General features: G+C 38.5%; 1 long non-coding RNA gene across 1 annotated transcript; it reads left to right on the forward strand.

Annotated features, from left to right (window-relative positions):
* The first annotated feature begins 14,184 nt into the window (after nucleotides 1-14,184).
* LOC122032081 lies at nucleotides 14,185-15,307 on the forward strand. Its single transcript, XR_006125954.1, has 3 exons — nucleotides 14,185-14,206; nucleotides 14,357-14,398; nucleotides 15,188-15,307. It is a non-coding gene; the product is annotated as an uncharacterized LOC122032081 (long non-coding RNA).
* Nucleotides 15,308-17,868: the final 2,561 nt, after the last annotated feature.

Here is a 17,868-nt window from a genome sequence, read left to right on the forward strand (position 1 = left end):
TTCTCATCTTATTCTCCCCTTGATTCCTTTCCCTAGGGCCAGTGGCAAATCAAGAGTTTCTAATCTTCTTGTGGCCGGTTGCTTAGAGGAGAAGAAGAAGAGAATGAGGCATCCTATACTAGCATCCCTTGGTGGCCGAAGTCTTGGAAGCAAAGGAGAGGTTCGGGTGGGGTTGTCTTGGTAGATCATCACCCACACGACGCCCAAGAGGAGGAGAGGAATACAACAGAAGATCAAGAGGTTTTTAAGCTACAAAGAAAGGTATAACTAGTTAATTGTTTCCGCTGTTGCGTACTAGTTTAGTTTTTCTTTGTATGGATTCTAAAATACCAACACAAGAGACCAATGATCTTGTGCTTCGATTGTGGTCTCTGAAGTTAAACCTAAGGTTACTGTAAGGGGTTTAAATATTCAATTTCTTTGAACGGCTTTATCTAGGAAGTGGTGGATAATCCCATACCTAAGAAGGTTGAGTGCCTCACCATAACCTGGAAGCCAATCCTTGAAATAGATATTTAATCAACTTCTATAAATTGGTTTAATTTATGAAGAGCACATAAGTTAAACTTGGATTTAAAATGTTAAGTTTCGTTTACAATCTAAGTTTAACTACTAAAGAACACATGGGTTGATAGGAAAAGTTCTGTATTTGTACAAATTTTTGTACATGGGAAATAGAATGGAATTTCCAGAAGCGCCAACAATTGGTATCAGAGCAAGTTTTCTACCTCTGTGTGTTTGGTTTTCAGTTAAATTATGCACTAGTCATATATAATTTAGGCAGGATAATAGTAGGATATGCAAAATAGATTAACTCTGTAGTTACAGGCATCCTAGTTCCAACTATTATGGCCTATTGTGTTTGTATGTGATTTGGACCCTCGAGCATGTCGAGGGCATTTTATGTGTGTGCATGATTGTAATTATTAAATACAGCAGGAGCTGTATTAGTTTTAGGATTTTACATTTTGTTCGATCTAGATTACATGTACATTCTCTTGTGGAATATAGGATCGGTAAATGTAAAATTTTGTTTTTATCGTGGATCATATCCTTGCAAGGAGTGGTACTATTTGAGGACTAGAGGCATGACAGAGAAGGAGGCAAGATAGAAGCGATGACATGATCCATTGGCGGCACACGGAGGACATCTATGGATGAGGCCATAATAGTTGGAAAATTATTTTTCATATTTATTGCCTTTTATGCTATTTATATGTGCTGTGTTTGTGTGCATGTAAAAATTCCTCATTTTAAATAACTAAGTGGGAGAAGAATTATTTAATTAAATTCCACAGTCTCCATTATTGGTTTGTAAGTGATGCATTCAAACTTGTGCGTTGGCACTAAGTGCCTTCTTCCACATCGGATGAGTTTGTTTGTGGATCACTAGATCAAACTTCCTTTATAGATGATTATAGGAAATTACTTATGTTTTTGTGATCTTCTCCATCTGAAGGGACTCAATCCTATTTAATGTACTAAGTATCAAGTAATAGATACACTTAGGCACATTTAATAGTATCCTCCCCATTGGAGTCACTACTATTATTTGTGAGACCAAAGATAAACCAACTATTAATTTTATTTGTCAAAAAGTTAGGTTGACAAGATAAAATTAACGGGGAAAACCTCCTCTTACAAATGATTTGAATTTGTATACGTCCACACTATCGTGGCATACAAAATTCACAGTATTTTGAGGTGTTGGTGAATTTAAATGATATTATTTGAGGAATCAATATTATTTTAAATTCTAAAGTTTGGCCAAATATTTTGTGATTCTTAGGATTTCAAATGGCTATTAATCTTCTTACTATTATATTGAAAGAGAACAAACTTACTGGTCCTAATTACATTGATTGGAAATGAAACCTGGACATTGTCTTAACTGTTGAAGGCTATAAGTTCATACTTTTTGAGGTTTGTCCTAGCCTGCCTAATAGCGATTCTAGTGAAGAGGAGATTGAGTATCATAAGTGTTGGTTGCTACTCAGAATATCGTATCGGTTCCACTGTATAAAATTTTTTGTACAAGTGTCGAACCATTCATAACAACCTATTGTATTTTTTAGAAATTAAATTTGGAATCGCAAACGGAACATAACATTATTAATTTCAAATTTAACTTATCTGTTCTTATAGGTTTAGACTTGGATTGCAAGCGGAACTTTACACTATTGAACCAAGTCCACCCATGTTACAAAGTTGATTAAATTTCTATTTCTAAGATCGACTTCCAGGACAAACGTGGTGAGGCACACGACCTTCTTGGATATGGGAGCAACCACCACTACCTAGGCAAAGCCTTTCAAAGAAATTCAAAATTTAATCTCCCTTTAGTAATCCTAGGTTTAACCATTAAGAACAATCGAATCATAAGATCGAAAAAGAAAAGAAACACAAATCGAAACATAAATTCGAAACCTAGAATCTCTAGCCTCTTGTGTTTAGAATTCTTACAAAGAAAAACTAGCATGATGCGAAAAACAATTACTAGTTATACCTTTCTTTGCAAACTTTAACGACCTCTTGATCTTCTATCGTATTCCTCTTCTTATCTCGGACGTTGTGTAGGCAACAATCTACTGAGATGAGAACCACCAAGCTCCTTCTTCTCCTTGCAAGGTTCGGCCACCACAAGTACTCCAAGAATAGATGAGGTTCGCCACCACCAACAAGCTCCAAGGGATGTCTCTTTTCTCTCCTTCTTCTCCTTGCTTGATCCAACCACCAAATAGCCCTAGACTTTGTTGATGCCGCCGGCCACAAAAGAGGAAGAGAAAAGAAGAAGCAAGAGACAAGGGCCGACCACCACGAAGGAAGAGAGGAGAGGAAAATAGAATAGAGTTGTGTCTCATGAAGGCACCCTACCCCTTCTTTTATATTCCTTGGTCATGACAAATAAGGAAAATTTTCTCCATAAATAAAATCTCCTTATTTTCCTTGCCAATGAATAAAAGGAAAAATTTAATTAAATTTTCCTTTTAATCCCTTAATGGCCGGCCACCTCTTATCATACAAATAAGGAAACTTTTCGCTAAAAAAAAAATTAAAACTTCCTTATTTGCTTCCGAAAAATTTTAAAATAAAATTTTCCAATTCAAAATCCCTTCATGGTAGGTTATAAAAGGAAATTTTTATAATTTAAAATCTTTCTTTTAAACATGTGGATGATTTACAAACAAGAAAAGTTTTCGCTAAAATTAAAATCTCCCTTTCATCTATAAATAAGGAAAGATATCCAATCCTTCTCTTAATCTTTTGTAGAAATCTATAAAAGGAAAGATTAAAATTTTTAAACTCTCTTTTAAACCATGACTTCCACATCTGAAAAATTTTAAAAAATAAAATCCTTTTATTTTAATATGGCTGACCACACCTAGTTTGGACTCCAAGCTAGGGCCGGCTACAACAATGCACCCATGAACCAAGCTTGGCTGGCCCTAGCTTGGGCTCCAAGCTAGCTTGGCCGACCCCTTTAGGATGGATAAGAAGGTGGGTATAGGTGGGTATAATACTTTATAACTAAGAGGCTATGATAGGGACCGAGAGGAGGAATTGGTTTGGTCTCCCGATGAAATTAAGCTTCCAGTGTTCGGCCCGAACACCCAACTTAATTTCATCAATAATAATTCATTCCACTAAAGAATTATTATTGAACTACCGCACTAATCCCAAATTACATTTTGGGCTCCTTCTTATCATGAGTGTGTTAGTCTCCCTGTGTTTAAGATATCGGATGTTCACTAACCAAATGAGTTACTAACAACTCATTTAATTAAAATCTAGTTCCAAGAGTAGTACCACTTAACCTTATCATCATGCCAGACTAATTCCACCTGTAGGGTTTACATGACAATCCTTATGAGCTCCTCTTAGGGACATTATCAACCTAGATTAATAGGACACAATTTCCTTCTATAATCAACAACACACACTATACATAATATTATTTCCCAACTTATCGGGCCTATTGATTTATCGAACTAATTCTCACCTATTGATAAATCAAAGAAATAAATATTAAATATATGTGTTTGTTATTATATTAGGATCAAGAGCACACACATCCATAATAACAGAGGTCTTGTGTTGGTGCAATCGACCTAGGTTTTGATGTGTGTGTCAAAGAGTTTATGTTAGACTTTCATATGTATTTGATATGTGTTTAAGTCGTATAGGACTTGGTGAAACACATGAGGAACTTGGTGCGGCCAAGTGTGGGAAGCTCATCCAAGGGCTCGGATCCTTGAGTCGGTGAAAGATGGTGTGGAAGACATCCGAGGGACCGTCGGACGAGGAGCAATGGAGTGAAGCCGAGGGAAGCGGACTTCAAGGTAGCGTGAAGGATGGCACGGAGAGGAGCCGCGGGCTCGGGTGCATCTGAGGGATGAAGGCCGAGGAAGTGGGCTTCAAAGGCGACTCCGGAAAGGATGAGGGTGTGACAATGTACTGGGACCAGTCGACTGGTCATTGGACCAGTCAACTGATCCAACTTTACAGAATGCACAGAATGCTTATGTGCTTGTCGACTTCGGAGACCATTCGACTGGTACAGAGCCATTGGCAGAATTTGGGTTCTGAAGAGAGCCATTGGCTGGCTCCAACGACCCACCAGTCAACTGGTGCTTGGACCAGTCGACTGGTGTCGGGGTTTGAGTTGATTGTTGATCAACTCTCACCTCTTATTTAAGGGGAGCTTTGAGCATGAAGGAGGTTACTGATACTAGTTGAATTGCTCCTTGCCATTGTCCAAAGCTTCCAAGTTTACTCTTCCTCTCCAATCCTAAGTTTCATCTTGTAAAGAGGAAGAGATCTTTGTGAGAGGTTTGCTCCACCGAGAAGGAGAAAGCTCTAGCCGGAGATTACCGGGGACTGATCCACCGAAGGATCAAGGGCTCGTCCACCTCAAGGACACGTCGTGGAGTAGGAGCAAACAATCTCCGAACCACGTTACATCGAGCGTGTTAGCGTTTGTATTCTTGATTGTTTTTCATTGCTTTAGTTTTTGTGTTTCCGCTATGCACTAACCTTTTGTAGAGAAGAAATCAATTTGGGGGTGGCCTAGCTATCCAACCCCCCTTCAAGCCGGCCACCGATCCTCCAACAAGTGGTATTAGAGCGAGGACGTCCTTCAACGGACTAATCGCCGAGAAGAGCACTTTATCAAAATGGCCGGCTCTAACATTCATCCTCTCAAATTCAAAGGGGACTTCTCTTGGTGGAAGAAGATAATGGAGGTATTTTTTAAAACCGATTTTGACATTATGCTAATCATGGAAAATGATTTTGAAGTGCCTAGGGATCAAGATAATAAGATACTTGAGAAAACAAGGTGGAGAAAAAAGCAAAGGGAAGAACATTTAGCGAATTCTAAAGCCATACATCATCTACACAATGTCCTTCCCTAACAAGAAATAACAAGGGTTGGAACTTACTCAAGCGCTAAGGAGTTATGGGAAAAGCTAGTGGAGCTTCATGAAGGGACATCGGAAGTGAAATTGGCAAGAAGAGACCTCCTTCGAACTCAACTCAACAATATCAAGTTTGAGAAAGGAGAAAAGGTATCAATTTTACATTCTAGAATTAAGGAAATTATTAATGGACTAACAAGTGTAGGTGAGGCACTTTCAAATCGAGACGCGATGATGAAAGCCCTAAATGCTTTCCCAAGAACCACAACTTGGAGCTCCATTGTAGATTCATACTATATATCAAAAGACCTAGAGAAATCCTCCCTAGATGAACTTTTCTCAACAATGGAGTTTCACGAAACAAGATTTGAAGGTTTAGATGGAGAAGCTCATAGATCGAGAGGAGTAGCCCTTGTGGCAAACAAGGGAAAGGGTAAGAAGAAGAAGTCTTCATCTCCATCATCTTCCGATTCCGAGGAGTCAAGTGCCTCAATGGATAGCGATGAAGAGGCATATATGGTAAGAAAAATGAGAAGAGCTTTTAAGAATTTTTCATCTAACAAATCTCATGCTAGGAAAAGTTCAAGAAACAAAAGTAGGACAAGGAAAATCATTTGCTACAATTGTCAAGGAGAAGGACACATAAGAGATGATTGCCCTCTCTTGAAGAAGAAAGAAGGAAAGAAGAAGGAAGAGAAGAAAACAAAAGAAAAAGGGAAGAAGGTCAAAAATCTAAAGGTGACATGGGATGATCCATCTTCATCGGAGGAAGAAGAGCACCATGTAGTAAATTTTGCTCTAATGGGAATTGATGATGTAACCTCCACCTCATCCGAAAATGAAGAGGGAAAGAGCTCAAGTGAAGATGAAGAAGGGAGCTCAAGTGAAGGAGGAGGCCAAACATCGGATTCGGACTTCTCGGTAAGTGAGGTATATAATCTTCCTCCTCATGTCTTAATTAAAATTATTCAAAGTACAAATGATGATTTGTTTAAGGTCAAATGGAAAAACAAATCTTTGAAAAGTGATATTTGCATGCTTAGGAAGAAATTAGAATCCATGTCCATTAAGGAAAGTGATTTGCATGTTTCTTCCTTTTCTAGTTCAAATGATTCATGTTTAGAAGAGGAAAATAGGAAATTAAGGGAAAAGGTAGAATACCTTACCAATGCCCTTAGAAAATTTTAAATTAGCTCTAAAACCCTAAACATGATTATTGGGAGCCAAAGGGCAAGCTTTAAGAAAAATAGGTTAGGATACAATGAACCCAACAATGAAAAGACCTATCATTGTCTACTTGCAAGGAGGCAATCCAAGACAAAGACCATAGATAGGAAATGGATCCCTAAGGAGTACTTGGTCAACCCAATTAGAAAGAACTTCTATTCGGTGCCAAAATCAATCCTCAAGGGTTAGAGGATTTTGGGTTAGTCAACCATTGAAATCATAATTCAAATTTTTGAAAAACATGGTTGACTTGAGACCTTAAGGGGGAGCACTTAGCCTTGATAGAAATTCATGATCAAAAGGGCTAAGTATAGGTTACCTTTATCTCACAATGATTTGCATTATTTTCTAACCATAAATGTGAGATATTAGGATGATACAAATAATTCACATATGCTTATGACATTTTGATGAGTTATGAAATGTATCAATTTTTAGTGATCATAGGCCAACTATGGGGAAAGAAAATGTTTAATTAATGGACATCTTGCCCATAGATCATAGTTGGACATTTTAAATATTTTGAAAACATTTCTATGTCTTATTTACTGTGGTATAGTTATATTGAAACATATGATTGCAAAACTAGAACTTAGTTTGATACAAACTTGCATAGTTTTAAGACTTTTTGAGATTTGGTCAAAATTTCAAAATTATGATGAATTTTTATGAAAACATATTTTTTCAGTGTTAAAGAACATTATAAGAAATATGTGTTCAAAATTTCATGATTTTTTGAATTTTCTGGAATTTTTTTATGAATTTCTGAAGTTAGCTTCAGAAAGCTGAAAATTGAATTCAGAACGTACCAGTCGACTGTATCAGGTACCAGTCGACTGGTACCAGCCTTCCAACCTTCTGTTGGTGTCTAAAATCAATTTTTCGGTCCAAATTTGGTTAGAATTAATACCATAATATGTGTGCGTGTTTGGTACAATGTTTTTGATGGTGTCAAAGGGGGAGAAATGGGTAGGTTTAAGTTAGAAATCTACTTGTGCAAAACTTGAAAATTAAGATTGAAAGCATATGTTAAGGGGGGGCTTGGGTTTATGCCTCATGTTTACATATTGCTTGTAATTTTCAAAAGTTATTATTTGTGCCTAACTTAAACATATTGCCACACATCAAAAAGGGGGAGATTGTTTGTGCAATCGACCTAGGTTTTGATGTGTGTGTCAAAGAGTTTAAGTTAGACTTTCATATGTATTTGATATATGTTTAAGTCATGCAGGACTTGGTGAAACACATGAGGAACTTGGTACGACCAAGTGTGGGAAGCTCATCCAAGGGCTCGGATCCTTGAGTCGGTGAAGGATGGTGTGGAAGACATCCGAGGGACCACCGGACGAGGAGCAATGGAGTGAAGCCGAGGGAACCGGACTTCAAGGCAGCGTGAAGGATGGCATGGATAGGAGCCACGGGCTCGGGTGCATCTGAGGGACGAAGGCCGAGGAAGAGGTCTTCAAAGGCGACTTCGGAAAGGATGAGGGTGTGACAATGTACTGGGACCAGTCGACTGATCCAACTTCACAGAATGCACAGAATGCTTCTGTGCTTGTTGACTTCGGGGACTAGTTGACTAGTCATGGGACCAGTCGACTGGTACATAGTCGTTGACAGAATTTGGGGTTTTGTAGAGAGTCGTTGGCTGGCTCCAACGACACACCAATCGACTGGTGCTTGGACCAGTCGACTGGTGTCAGGGTTTGAGTTGATTGTTGATCAACTCTCTCCTCTTATTTAAGGGGAGATTTGGGGCATGAAGGAGGTTACTGATACTAGTTGAATTGCTTCTTGCCATTGTCCAAAGCTTCCAAGTTTACTCTTCCTCTCCAATCCTAAGTTTCATCTTGTAAAGAGGAAGAGATCTTTGTGAGAGGTTTGCTCCACTGAGAAAGATGAGCTCTAGCCGGAGATTGCCGAGGACTGATCCACCGAAGGTCAAGGGCTCGCCCACTTCAAGGACACGTCGTGGAGTAGGAACAAACAATCTCCGAACCACGTTACATCGAGCGTGTTAGCGTTTGTATTCTTGATTGTTTTTCATTGCTTTAGTTTTTGTGTTTCCGCTACGCACTAACCTTTTGTAGAGAAGAAATTGATTTGGGGGTGGCCTAGCTATCCAACCCCCCTTCAAGCTGGCCACCGATCCTCCAACATCTTGTTCTTTTATATAGTCAGTACAAAAAGAAACTGCCTCAAATGGTCGTACTCAATTCACTCTAAGTGTACTAGTGTAATTATATAGTCAAGATAAATTAATACCTAATTACACTACGACCTTCCAATGGTTTGTTCTTATCCATCTTGGTCATGAGCTCCTGTTTATAATTTATAAGGAACTGATAACATGATCTTTTGTGTGTGACACCACACACCATGTTATCTACAATATAAATTAATTGAACAACTATATTTATCATAAATGTAGACATTTGACCAATGTGATTCTTATTTCTAAATAAATGTTCATACCAAAAGCTAGACTTTTAGCATACATCCCAACAATAAGAAATGGTTCAGGGAAGATGAGATGGCACAGTGTTACATTTTGGCTTCTATGTCAAATGTACTGCAACATCAACATCAGGTCATGCCTACTGCTTATGACATGATGCGCAATCTCAAGGAACTCTTCGGACACCAGAATCAGGCTGCTAGGCAAGAGGCTATGAGGAACTTGATGACAACCACCATGACTGAGGGGACACCCGTGAGGGATCATATCCTCAAGATGATGGCTCATTTAAATGAGATAGAAATCCTTAGACCTGAAATCGATGGGGAAACCCAGGTCGATATCATTCTCCAAACACTTCCTAAAAGTTTTGAGTAGTTCCGCCTGAACTACAATATGAACAAGAGGGTTTATTCGTTGGCAGAACTTCTGACAGAACTTCAAGTAGCAGAAGGGCTATTTCTTCAAAGTTCTCAAATTCACATTACTGAAAATGTTTCTACTTCTAAGCCGAAAGGCAAGAAGAAAAAGAATAAATAAGTTGGTTCAGCAAAGAAGGTGAATCGATCTCTAGGGACTGGGCCGAAAGTAGGAGTGAAGAAGTCGAAGGGCAAGTGCTTCACATGTAAGCAATCTGGACATTGGAAGGTGGACTGTCCTCATAGAAAAGAGAACAATAAAGGTATATCTTATTCTCTAGTGGTTGAAACATATTTAGTGGTGTTATCTACCAGTACCTGGTGTGTAGATACGAGAGCCACTGATCATGTCTGCAATTCATTACAGGGGTTCCGGAAAACCCGACGACTACATGAAGGAGAGATTACATGGGCAATGCTACAAAAGTGGCGGCTGTTGCAGTGGGAGATGTTTATTTATCTTTTGATAGGAATAAAACATTGATTTTGAGAAATTATCTTTATGTACCACATTTTAGAAAGAACTTGATTTCAGTTTCTAAACTATTTATCGATGGATATTCTGTTTCTTTTTATAACAAAGTTGTTGTCAAGAAAAATAGGGTCGTTATTTGTTCTGGTACGTTGGTTGGTAATTTGTATACTCTAAATCCAATAACTCTCACGATGCAACAAATGGATATTAATAACACATCTTCTAATTCTAATAAGAGAAAGCAGCCTTCGGAAATGAACCAAACATATCTTTGGCACCTAAGGCTAGGTCATATTAACTTGAGTAGGATTCAAAGGATAATAGCCGATGGACCTTTGGGTTCATTGGTGGTGGAAAATTTTCCAACCTGCGAATCTTGCTTGGAAAGAAAAATGACCAAGAGACCTTTTAAGGCACAGGGGTATAGAGCCAAAGAAGTGTTGGAATTGATTCATTCTGATTTGTGTGGACCTATGACTATCCAGGCGAGAGGTGGTTTCGAATATTGTCTCTTTTATAGATGACTATTCAAGATACGGGTACATTTACTTGATGTGCCGCAAGTCTGAGTGCTTTGATAAGTTCAAAGAGTACAAGGCTGATGTGGAGAAACGTTATGGTAAAAGTATTAAGACACTATGGTTTGATCATGGTGGCGAGTACCTCTTAGGAGAGTTTAGGAGTTACTTATCAGAGGTCGAGATTCAATCCCAATTGTCTGCACCTGGTACACCCCAATAGAATGGTGTAGCGGAATGAAGGAATAGGACTCTTATGGAAATGGTTAGATCAAAGATGAGTTGTTCAGAATTACCAAATTCATTTTGGGGATATGCTCTAGAAACAGCAGTGTACATTCTGAACTTGATACCTTCTAAGTCAGTACCCTCTACTCCCACAGAATTGTGGAATGAGTGTAAGCCTAGTCTGAAACATATTCGAATTTGGAGTAGTCCAGCACATGTGCTGAAGGGAGACGCTGATAAGTTGGAATCACGTACAGAAGTCCGCTTGTTTGTGGGTTATCCTAAAGGAATGAAAGGAGGTTTATTTTATAGTCCTAAAGATTAGAAGGTCATTTTTAGCACCAATGCCTAATTTTTAGAAGAGGACTATGTAATGAACCACAAGCCCATGAGTAAAATTGTTCTTGAGGAAATAAGAGAGGACACGTCTAATTTAGTACCAATGGTGCAAGATGAGATACCATGAGAAACTACAACACATGTCACAAATAATGCACAATTATAGGTAGTGCCTCGTCGTAGTTGGAGGGTTGTTCGGTAACCTGATAGATTCATGTTTTGGGGAGAGTTTTCGGACTTGATCCTTAGTGAACATGAATCTAATCCCTGGACATATTGTTAGAACCCCAAGGTTGTTTTGATGTGATCAACAAGTTAAATTAAGTCCTTTGTGTTTTTAACCTTGTGTCTAAGTGTGCAAGAGCTTAGGAGCACAGGTATTCGATCGGAAGACGCAGCTAGTGAGAAGGACAGCACGCCACTACAAGAAATTTTGGATTTAACCACACTTAATAGACAACAGTTTTTCAAAAAATTATTGTCTTTTTTCCATTTAACAACAATTTTATTGAAAACTGTTGTTGTTCACCATAATATTTTTTAAATAACAACAGTTTTTCAAAAAATTGTTGTCTAATGTATGTCAAAGACAACGGTTTTAAAAAACTATTGTCTTTTAGTGTTGCTTATATGATAATATACAACAGTTTTATTAAACTGTTGTCTATTGAATGTTGTTGAATCTTAAAAACATAACAGTTTTATTAAACTGTTGTCTATTGAATGTTATTTAATCTTGAAAACACAACATTTTTTTTAACTTCATGAAAAAAAAACCTAAAATCCACTTCTCCGTAACTCTTCAACGAATAAAAACCTATCTCCGACTCCTTCACGACTCCTCCGCGAAAGACGCTCCTCGTCGCTCTCGTTGGGAACCATTAGGCAATGGGCTATGGAGGAAGGGCCTAACTTAAATCATTAGTTGAAGGCGACGGGATTTATAGAGTCCAATGCGGCGGGGAGGCGAGCTTTCGCTCTCCGATGGCTGGGAGAATGGCGCAGGAAAGGCGGAAGGGGCCGTCGCGATTTGGGTTGTTTTGGTTTGCATTTGGACTTGCAATCCGAATCCGAGCTTCACTTTTGGCGCTACCGATCCCAACGACGGTGAGTGAGTTGATAGTCTCGTTGAGGGTTTGATGTAAAATATTGGAAATGGGCATAACACCATAAGGGAATTTTTCCGGAATTTTTGGAAATTTTTCGGAAATTTTTCGGAGCTCGTACGGACGAATTAACGGGGATAAAAATGAGGTCCAGAAAAGCCTGTTTAGGCTACCCCATTTAAGCGAGGAAAAGTTAGATTTATTTATTTATTTATTTATTTATTTTCTTTTTCTATTTTCTTTTCCTTATTTTTCTTTTTCCCCCGCTCCCCCGCTGTTTCCTTCCCTCGACGCCGAATCCGTGACCTACTTCTTCCTCCCCCGCGCGCCCGACTGTTCCCTAACCTCCTCTCCCAACCGGCGATGCAAACCGCCATTTCCTCTCGCGAATAAACCCTCGGCCAAGCTCGCTTTCCTCTTCTTCTCCTCTGCCGACACTGACCCCCTTTCCCTGTGCCCTAGCCGCCAGCCACTGAGACCTTCTTCTTCCTCTTTCCCCAAGCGCCGACGACGAATCTACCACCGCCGATCCACTATCACCCTTGTGTGCCGCCGCCGCCGCCGACTTTTGATCCAAGCAGCATCACCACACCCTTGCCCCAGTGCCGAGCCGTCCAATTCCGTGCCCTATTTTGGGTTCACAGTTGGCCGACTCTCCTTCTCCACGCCGAGCCCTAGTTTCCCGAGGTCGATCTCTTCCTCTTTGCCGAGGTTTTTGTTGCTGCTTTCCACTGCGGACTCACAACCGATCACCGCCGATTTCCACATTGCGGCTGATCGCTACTGTTTCCTTCATCCGGTCCAGCCCTAGTTCTTCATTGGTGCCCTAGATCTGATCTGCCCATCTCCGGCTACTCAGGTCAGTGACTCCACCTGGGTTTTATTTACAGCAACCTCATGGGCTGTGAGGCTACGAATGAATGTTCGGATGTGGTATTGATGTGAGTTTGATTTGTCTACTTAGTTTCAGTGATACTGTTCGCCATCTATTCGAAGCATCAGTTGTTATCAGCGGCCATAATTTCCAGCAAACTCACAACAATGTGAGTGTAGACAAGATTTTCATTCGAGAAGAAACTTACTTCTTAATATCAACTATCTTTATATTCTTTGTGATGTAATATCATTTACCTCTTGTATCTGCTCAAAATAAGTTTCTTATTCATAATTATGGTTTTACCTTCAATACTGTCAAACCTACATGTCCATGAATACTTTCTACTCTATCATACTCCACTCTCTGATAAAGGGGCCTTTTTACTGTAGGGACCTGTCTTACAATTCTCTTAATGTTGTTAGGCTTTTTTCTTGTAGTGTCTTCTGCTTGGTGCAGGAAATGGCAGAGGTTGTGACGAAAGATTTTGGAAGGATTGACATCTTTGTGCATTCTCTTGCCAATGGACCAGAGGTACTACCTTACACCATATAATCATGATGTTTTTTTTTACTTTAGTTCTAAATTATGGTTTTCATAAATAGGTAACGAAGCCACTCTTGGAGACATCTAGAAGAGGGTATCTTGCTACAATTTCAGCTTCGAGTTACTCTTTTGTCTCCCTGCTTCGGCACTTTCTTCCAATAATGAATCCAGGTTTCTTTCGATTCCATGAAAACAAAACAATTGCATGTTCCATTTGTGTGTATATTTCAACTTGAGATCCTGACAAGAACATCATTATCAATCCATCATTATATCTTCTTCTTTACGCACAGAATAAAGCAATGCTAGTAGTTATAATAAAACCCAAAATAAAGTTATCAAACAATTCCTTTTCTTGTTGGCACATAGATTTTATATCTCATCTTCACTTTGTTTTGGATGTCTCCGTTAAACATGGCAAGCGGTGCTTCAATATCTTTGACATACATAGCTTCCGAAAGGGCAATCCCAGGGTATAACCTTTTCCCTTGTTTATTCCAAAGTTTATAATTTGGAATACTTGTTTAGTTCTTGCATCAACTTGCAGATACGAAGGTGGAATGAGCTCAACAAAAGATGCATTGGAGAGCGATACAAAAGTAAGTTCAACTCTTCTACATTGTCAAGTCCTGCTAGTGTTTGGAAATATTTAAACCCAAACTATATGGTAGTTCACTCATCTAAGATTATATTTGGCAAAATATAGATTCAATAATTTTGATGTTTTCAACATTTGTTTTTGGATGTAGGTGCTGGCTTTTGAACTGCACTTGCTTGCCACAAAGCATCAGGTAATTATATAATTAGTAACCATTTGGTGATTGTTAGCATACACGATATGATGGCTTTTCTTCAGTTCAATAGACATATTTTTACCTACTGCTCTGTATTCCTATGTTCCTTTCTCTGTCTATGCCATGTTTTACATTGATCTTTCAATTGGCATTTGACTTGAGATTTACCCACGCCTGAAATTCTGCAGTTTGTTTATATCACTTGATTATAGAAATTTGTTGAAGAGTTGTCTCGTTTTTGTTTATTTGATCTATGAATTTGTTTGCATTTGCATTATTTTCAATTCCTGAGATGTTAAACACTTCTAGTTGCTTCCTTATACATTGAAGAATGTTTTAAAACATTCTTCAACCTAGCTCTTGATTGTTAATTTTAGTGAATTATAGTGGTAATTGTTAGAACCTTTACTTATTTTAATTAATCTCTATTTGTATATTCCATTATCTAATTAATCAATGACTTATTAATCAATGGTGCTTATTTTTGTTTATTAATCTCTATGAATTAATGTTGCTTGATCACTGGGAAAAATAATGTTTGCATGGTTTATAATAGAAGCTTTGTATGCAATGACATAAAATGAAAATTCTGCTTAATAAGAAATTTAAGAGCCACCATATTGTTTCAAGAGGTTACCATTTATGTTACATAGATAACGCTTTTTGCACTTCTATTAGATGACTAGATCAAATGGTTTTTATGGTTATGTAATATTTATGAAGTGCAATTAGAATCACGCGTACAGTTTAGTTTCTAATTTGTAATATATATCTTTATTTGAATAGGTGCCCTCAAGAGTACTGGGAAGAATGCCGACAAACTAAAAAAATGGAGAGACTTTAACAAATTAAGGAGCACTAGGAGCTGCAGTCCCTCCTCTTCACCGACATCTAAGTAGAAAATCTCGTGTTATATTGTTCTACCTTTGTTTTAATAGTGTTATCATTTTGTTGGTTGCTTATGAAATTTCTTCAGAATGTTATAGATATTATTTTTGAATGTTAGAAAATTGTATATTAAATTTTATTTTGAAATTTAATATTTTGAATGATTTATAATATTGAAAAATTGTGTATTAATTTTTTTTATTTTTTATCTAAAAAAGACAACGGTTTTTCACCGTTGTCGTAAATAGTTTAAAACTGTTGTTGAAGACCCTGTTGTTAAAGGTAGACGCTCAAAGACAACGGTGAAAAACTGTTGTCTTTGAAGGAAAAGACAACAGTTTTTCACCGTTGTAAAAAATGTTGTCTTTGCCTTCAAAGACAACGGTTAAAAACTGTTGTCTTTTGCCACCCCTTTTAACAACACGGCTTTTAACAACAGTTCAAAATGGCTTATGACAACGGTGAAAAACCGTTGTTGTTTGACTTTTTTCTTGTAGTGCGCGGTGCGTCCAAGGGATGAGGTGTTGCGGTAGAGTACACCGGCTGACGAGAAGGAAGCGTGCGGTGGTTCCGAGGGATGAAAGCCGGAGCGGAAGATTGCTCGGGGAGCAAGAGACGCAGCTAGCGAGAAGGTCGGCACGGGGTGCGACCGAGGGATGAAGACTACAGATGAGTACGCTGGTGGACAAGAAGGAAACATGCGGCGATTCCGAGGGACGAGAAGCCGGGGTGAAAGGCTGCTCGAGAAGACTAGAAGTTGGGTTCGGGTGAGCCCTATTCCGGATGTCAGAGATCATCTAAGCAAGCGGAGCTGGAGCGGAAGACCCGGACCAAAGGTGAACTGAACCAGAGCAAACAGCCCGAACCAGAAGTCAACCGGAGTTGACTTTGAGGTCCGGGCGCCCGGATCAAGTCCGGGCGCCCCGAGGTAGGTCATGGTGAACCCGCGATTTGAACATTGGGGGATAAAATTTATCCCCCCAGGGCGCTCGGAACCCTTCCAGGCGCCCCGACCAAGGCTATAAATATAGCCTTGGTCTAGAAGCTTTTCAACGAACTCATCAATTCATTCTTTCAACACTTGTGTGCTTTAGAGTTGTAGTTGAGCTTCTGTTTCTGCGCGTCAACGTTGTAAGAGGCTTCTCTGCCTGAAGGAGTATTCTAGTGCTTTCAACTTCCTTGGATTAACAACCACATCTGTTTTAACCAAGTAAATACTTGTGCCTCCTTTTTCATTTATGCTTTTAATTTACTGCTTAGCTTTATTTATGCAAGTGTTAGCTTAAAGAGTTCGAGAAGGGGTGTTTTCTTTTTGATTTTGCAAGCTATCCATCAACCCCCTCCTAGCTAGCCCAACGGTCCTACAAGTGGTATCAGAGTCAAGGCGCCTTAAAAGGACTAACCGCCGTCTAAAGCAACAAAACGATGGCCGGAGCTAGCGACTACCCACCAGCATTCGAGGGGGAGTTTTCTTCCTTGAAGCAACAAATGGAGGTATATTTGAATTCAGATTTTGGTATTTATTTAATATTGAAATGTGGTTATGAGGAACCGAAGAACACGAATGGAGAAAAAATCGATAAATGCCTTTGGACCCACAAGCAACGTAATGAGTCTATGGCAAACGCTCGGGCAGAGTTTCACATTCTAAGCACAATACCAAATGAAGATTTCGACAAAGTCGGAAAATACAAAAGCGCAAAAGAACTTTGGGAAAAGTTCTTGAGACTCTACGAAGAACAAGTCGAGGCTGAATCCTACATCGATCCGCCATCTGAAGAGTCTGAACCCGAGGTAAGTGCCGCAACAGCCCCAACAACCGAAGTCCATCCCGAGGACACAGAAAGCCTTTCTTCAATGAGCATCGATGGAGAGGGAGAATCTTCGGAAGAAAGCAATTCAACAGGGGGAGAACCAACGACCGACGAGGTAAGTAAGGTATGACCTCTACCTTCTAAACAATTAGTTAAAATAATTGAAAAACTGCCTGAAAATTTTTGTGAATTAGAAATTGAATCATCGAAAGAGTTTTTCAGATTAAGAAATCTATTATTAATAGACTCCTACAAAATAGAATTTTTTTTGTTAAAAAATTCTTGCAAATTCAAAATATTCTTTCGAACGAATTTTGCACATTGCTGAAAGAATTTTTTATATTGTCGAAAAATTTTATCAAGTCAGAATTTATGTTATTGAAATATTTTTGTGAAGTAGAAATTCAAAAAATAGTAGAAGTTAACATGATACAATTTTTTGCATGTTTAATATTTATGGCTTTAAATCAGGAAAAGGTTGATTTAAGAAGTTATGATAAATTAAAATGAAAATTTAAAATATTCTGATAAAAAGCATTAGGACTAAAAAATAAATAAATAAATAAATAAATAAATGTATAGATTTTTTTTAAAAATGTTATCAATTTTGTTTAGATTTTCTTGTATAAAGTTTTGGGCTTAGAAAGTTTTTTCTTGATAAGGAAAACTTAGAAATTTTTCAAAAGTTACTTTTGACTTGGAATTATTTTCCAGAAAATTATTGAAATAGATTTTCAAAATTTTTCTAAGTGTTAACCCTTAGAT

Source organism: Zingiber officinale, chromosome 11A (assembly GCF_018446385.1).
Source record: "Zingiber officinale cultivar Zhangliang chromosome 11A, Zo_v1.1, whole genome shotgun sequence".
Taxonomy (NCBI): Eukaryota; Viridiplantae; Streptophyta; class Magnoliopsida; order Zingiberales; family Zingiberaceae; genus Zingiber; species Zingiber officinale.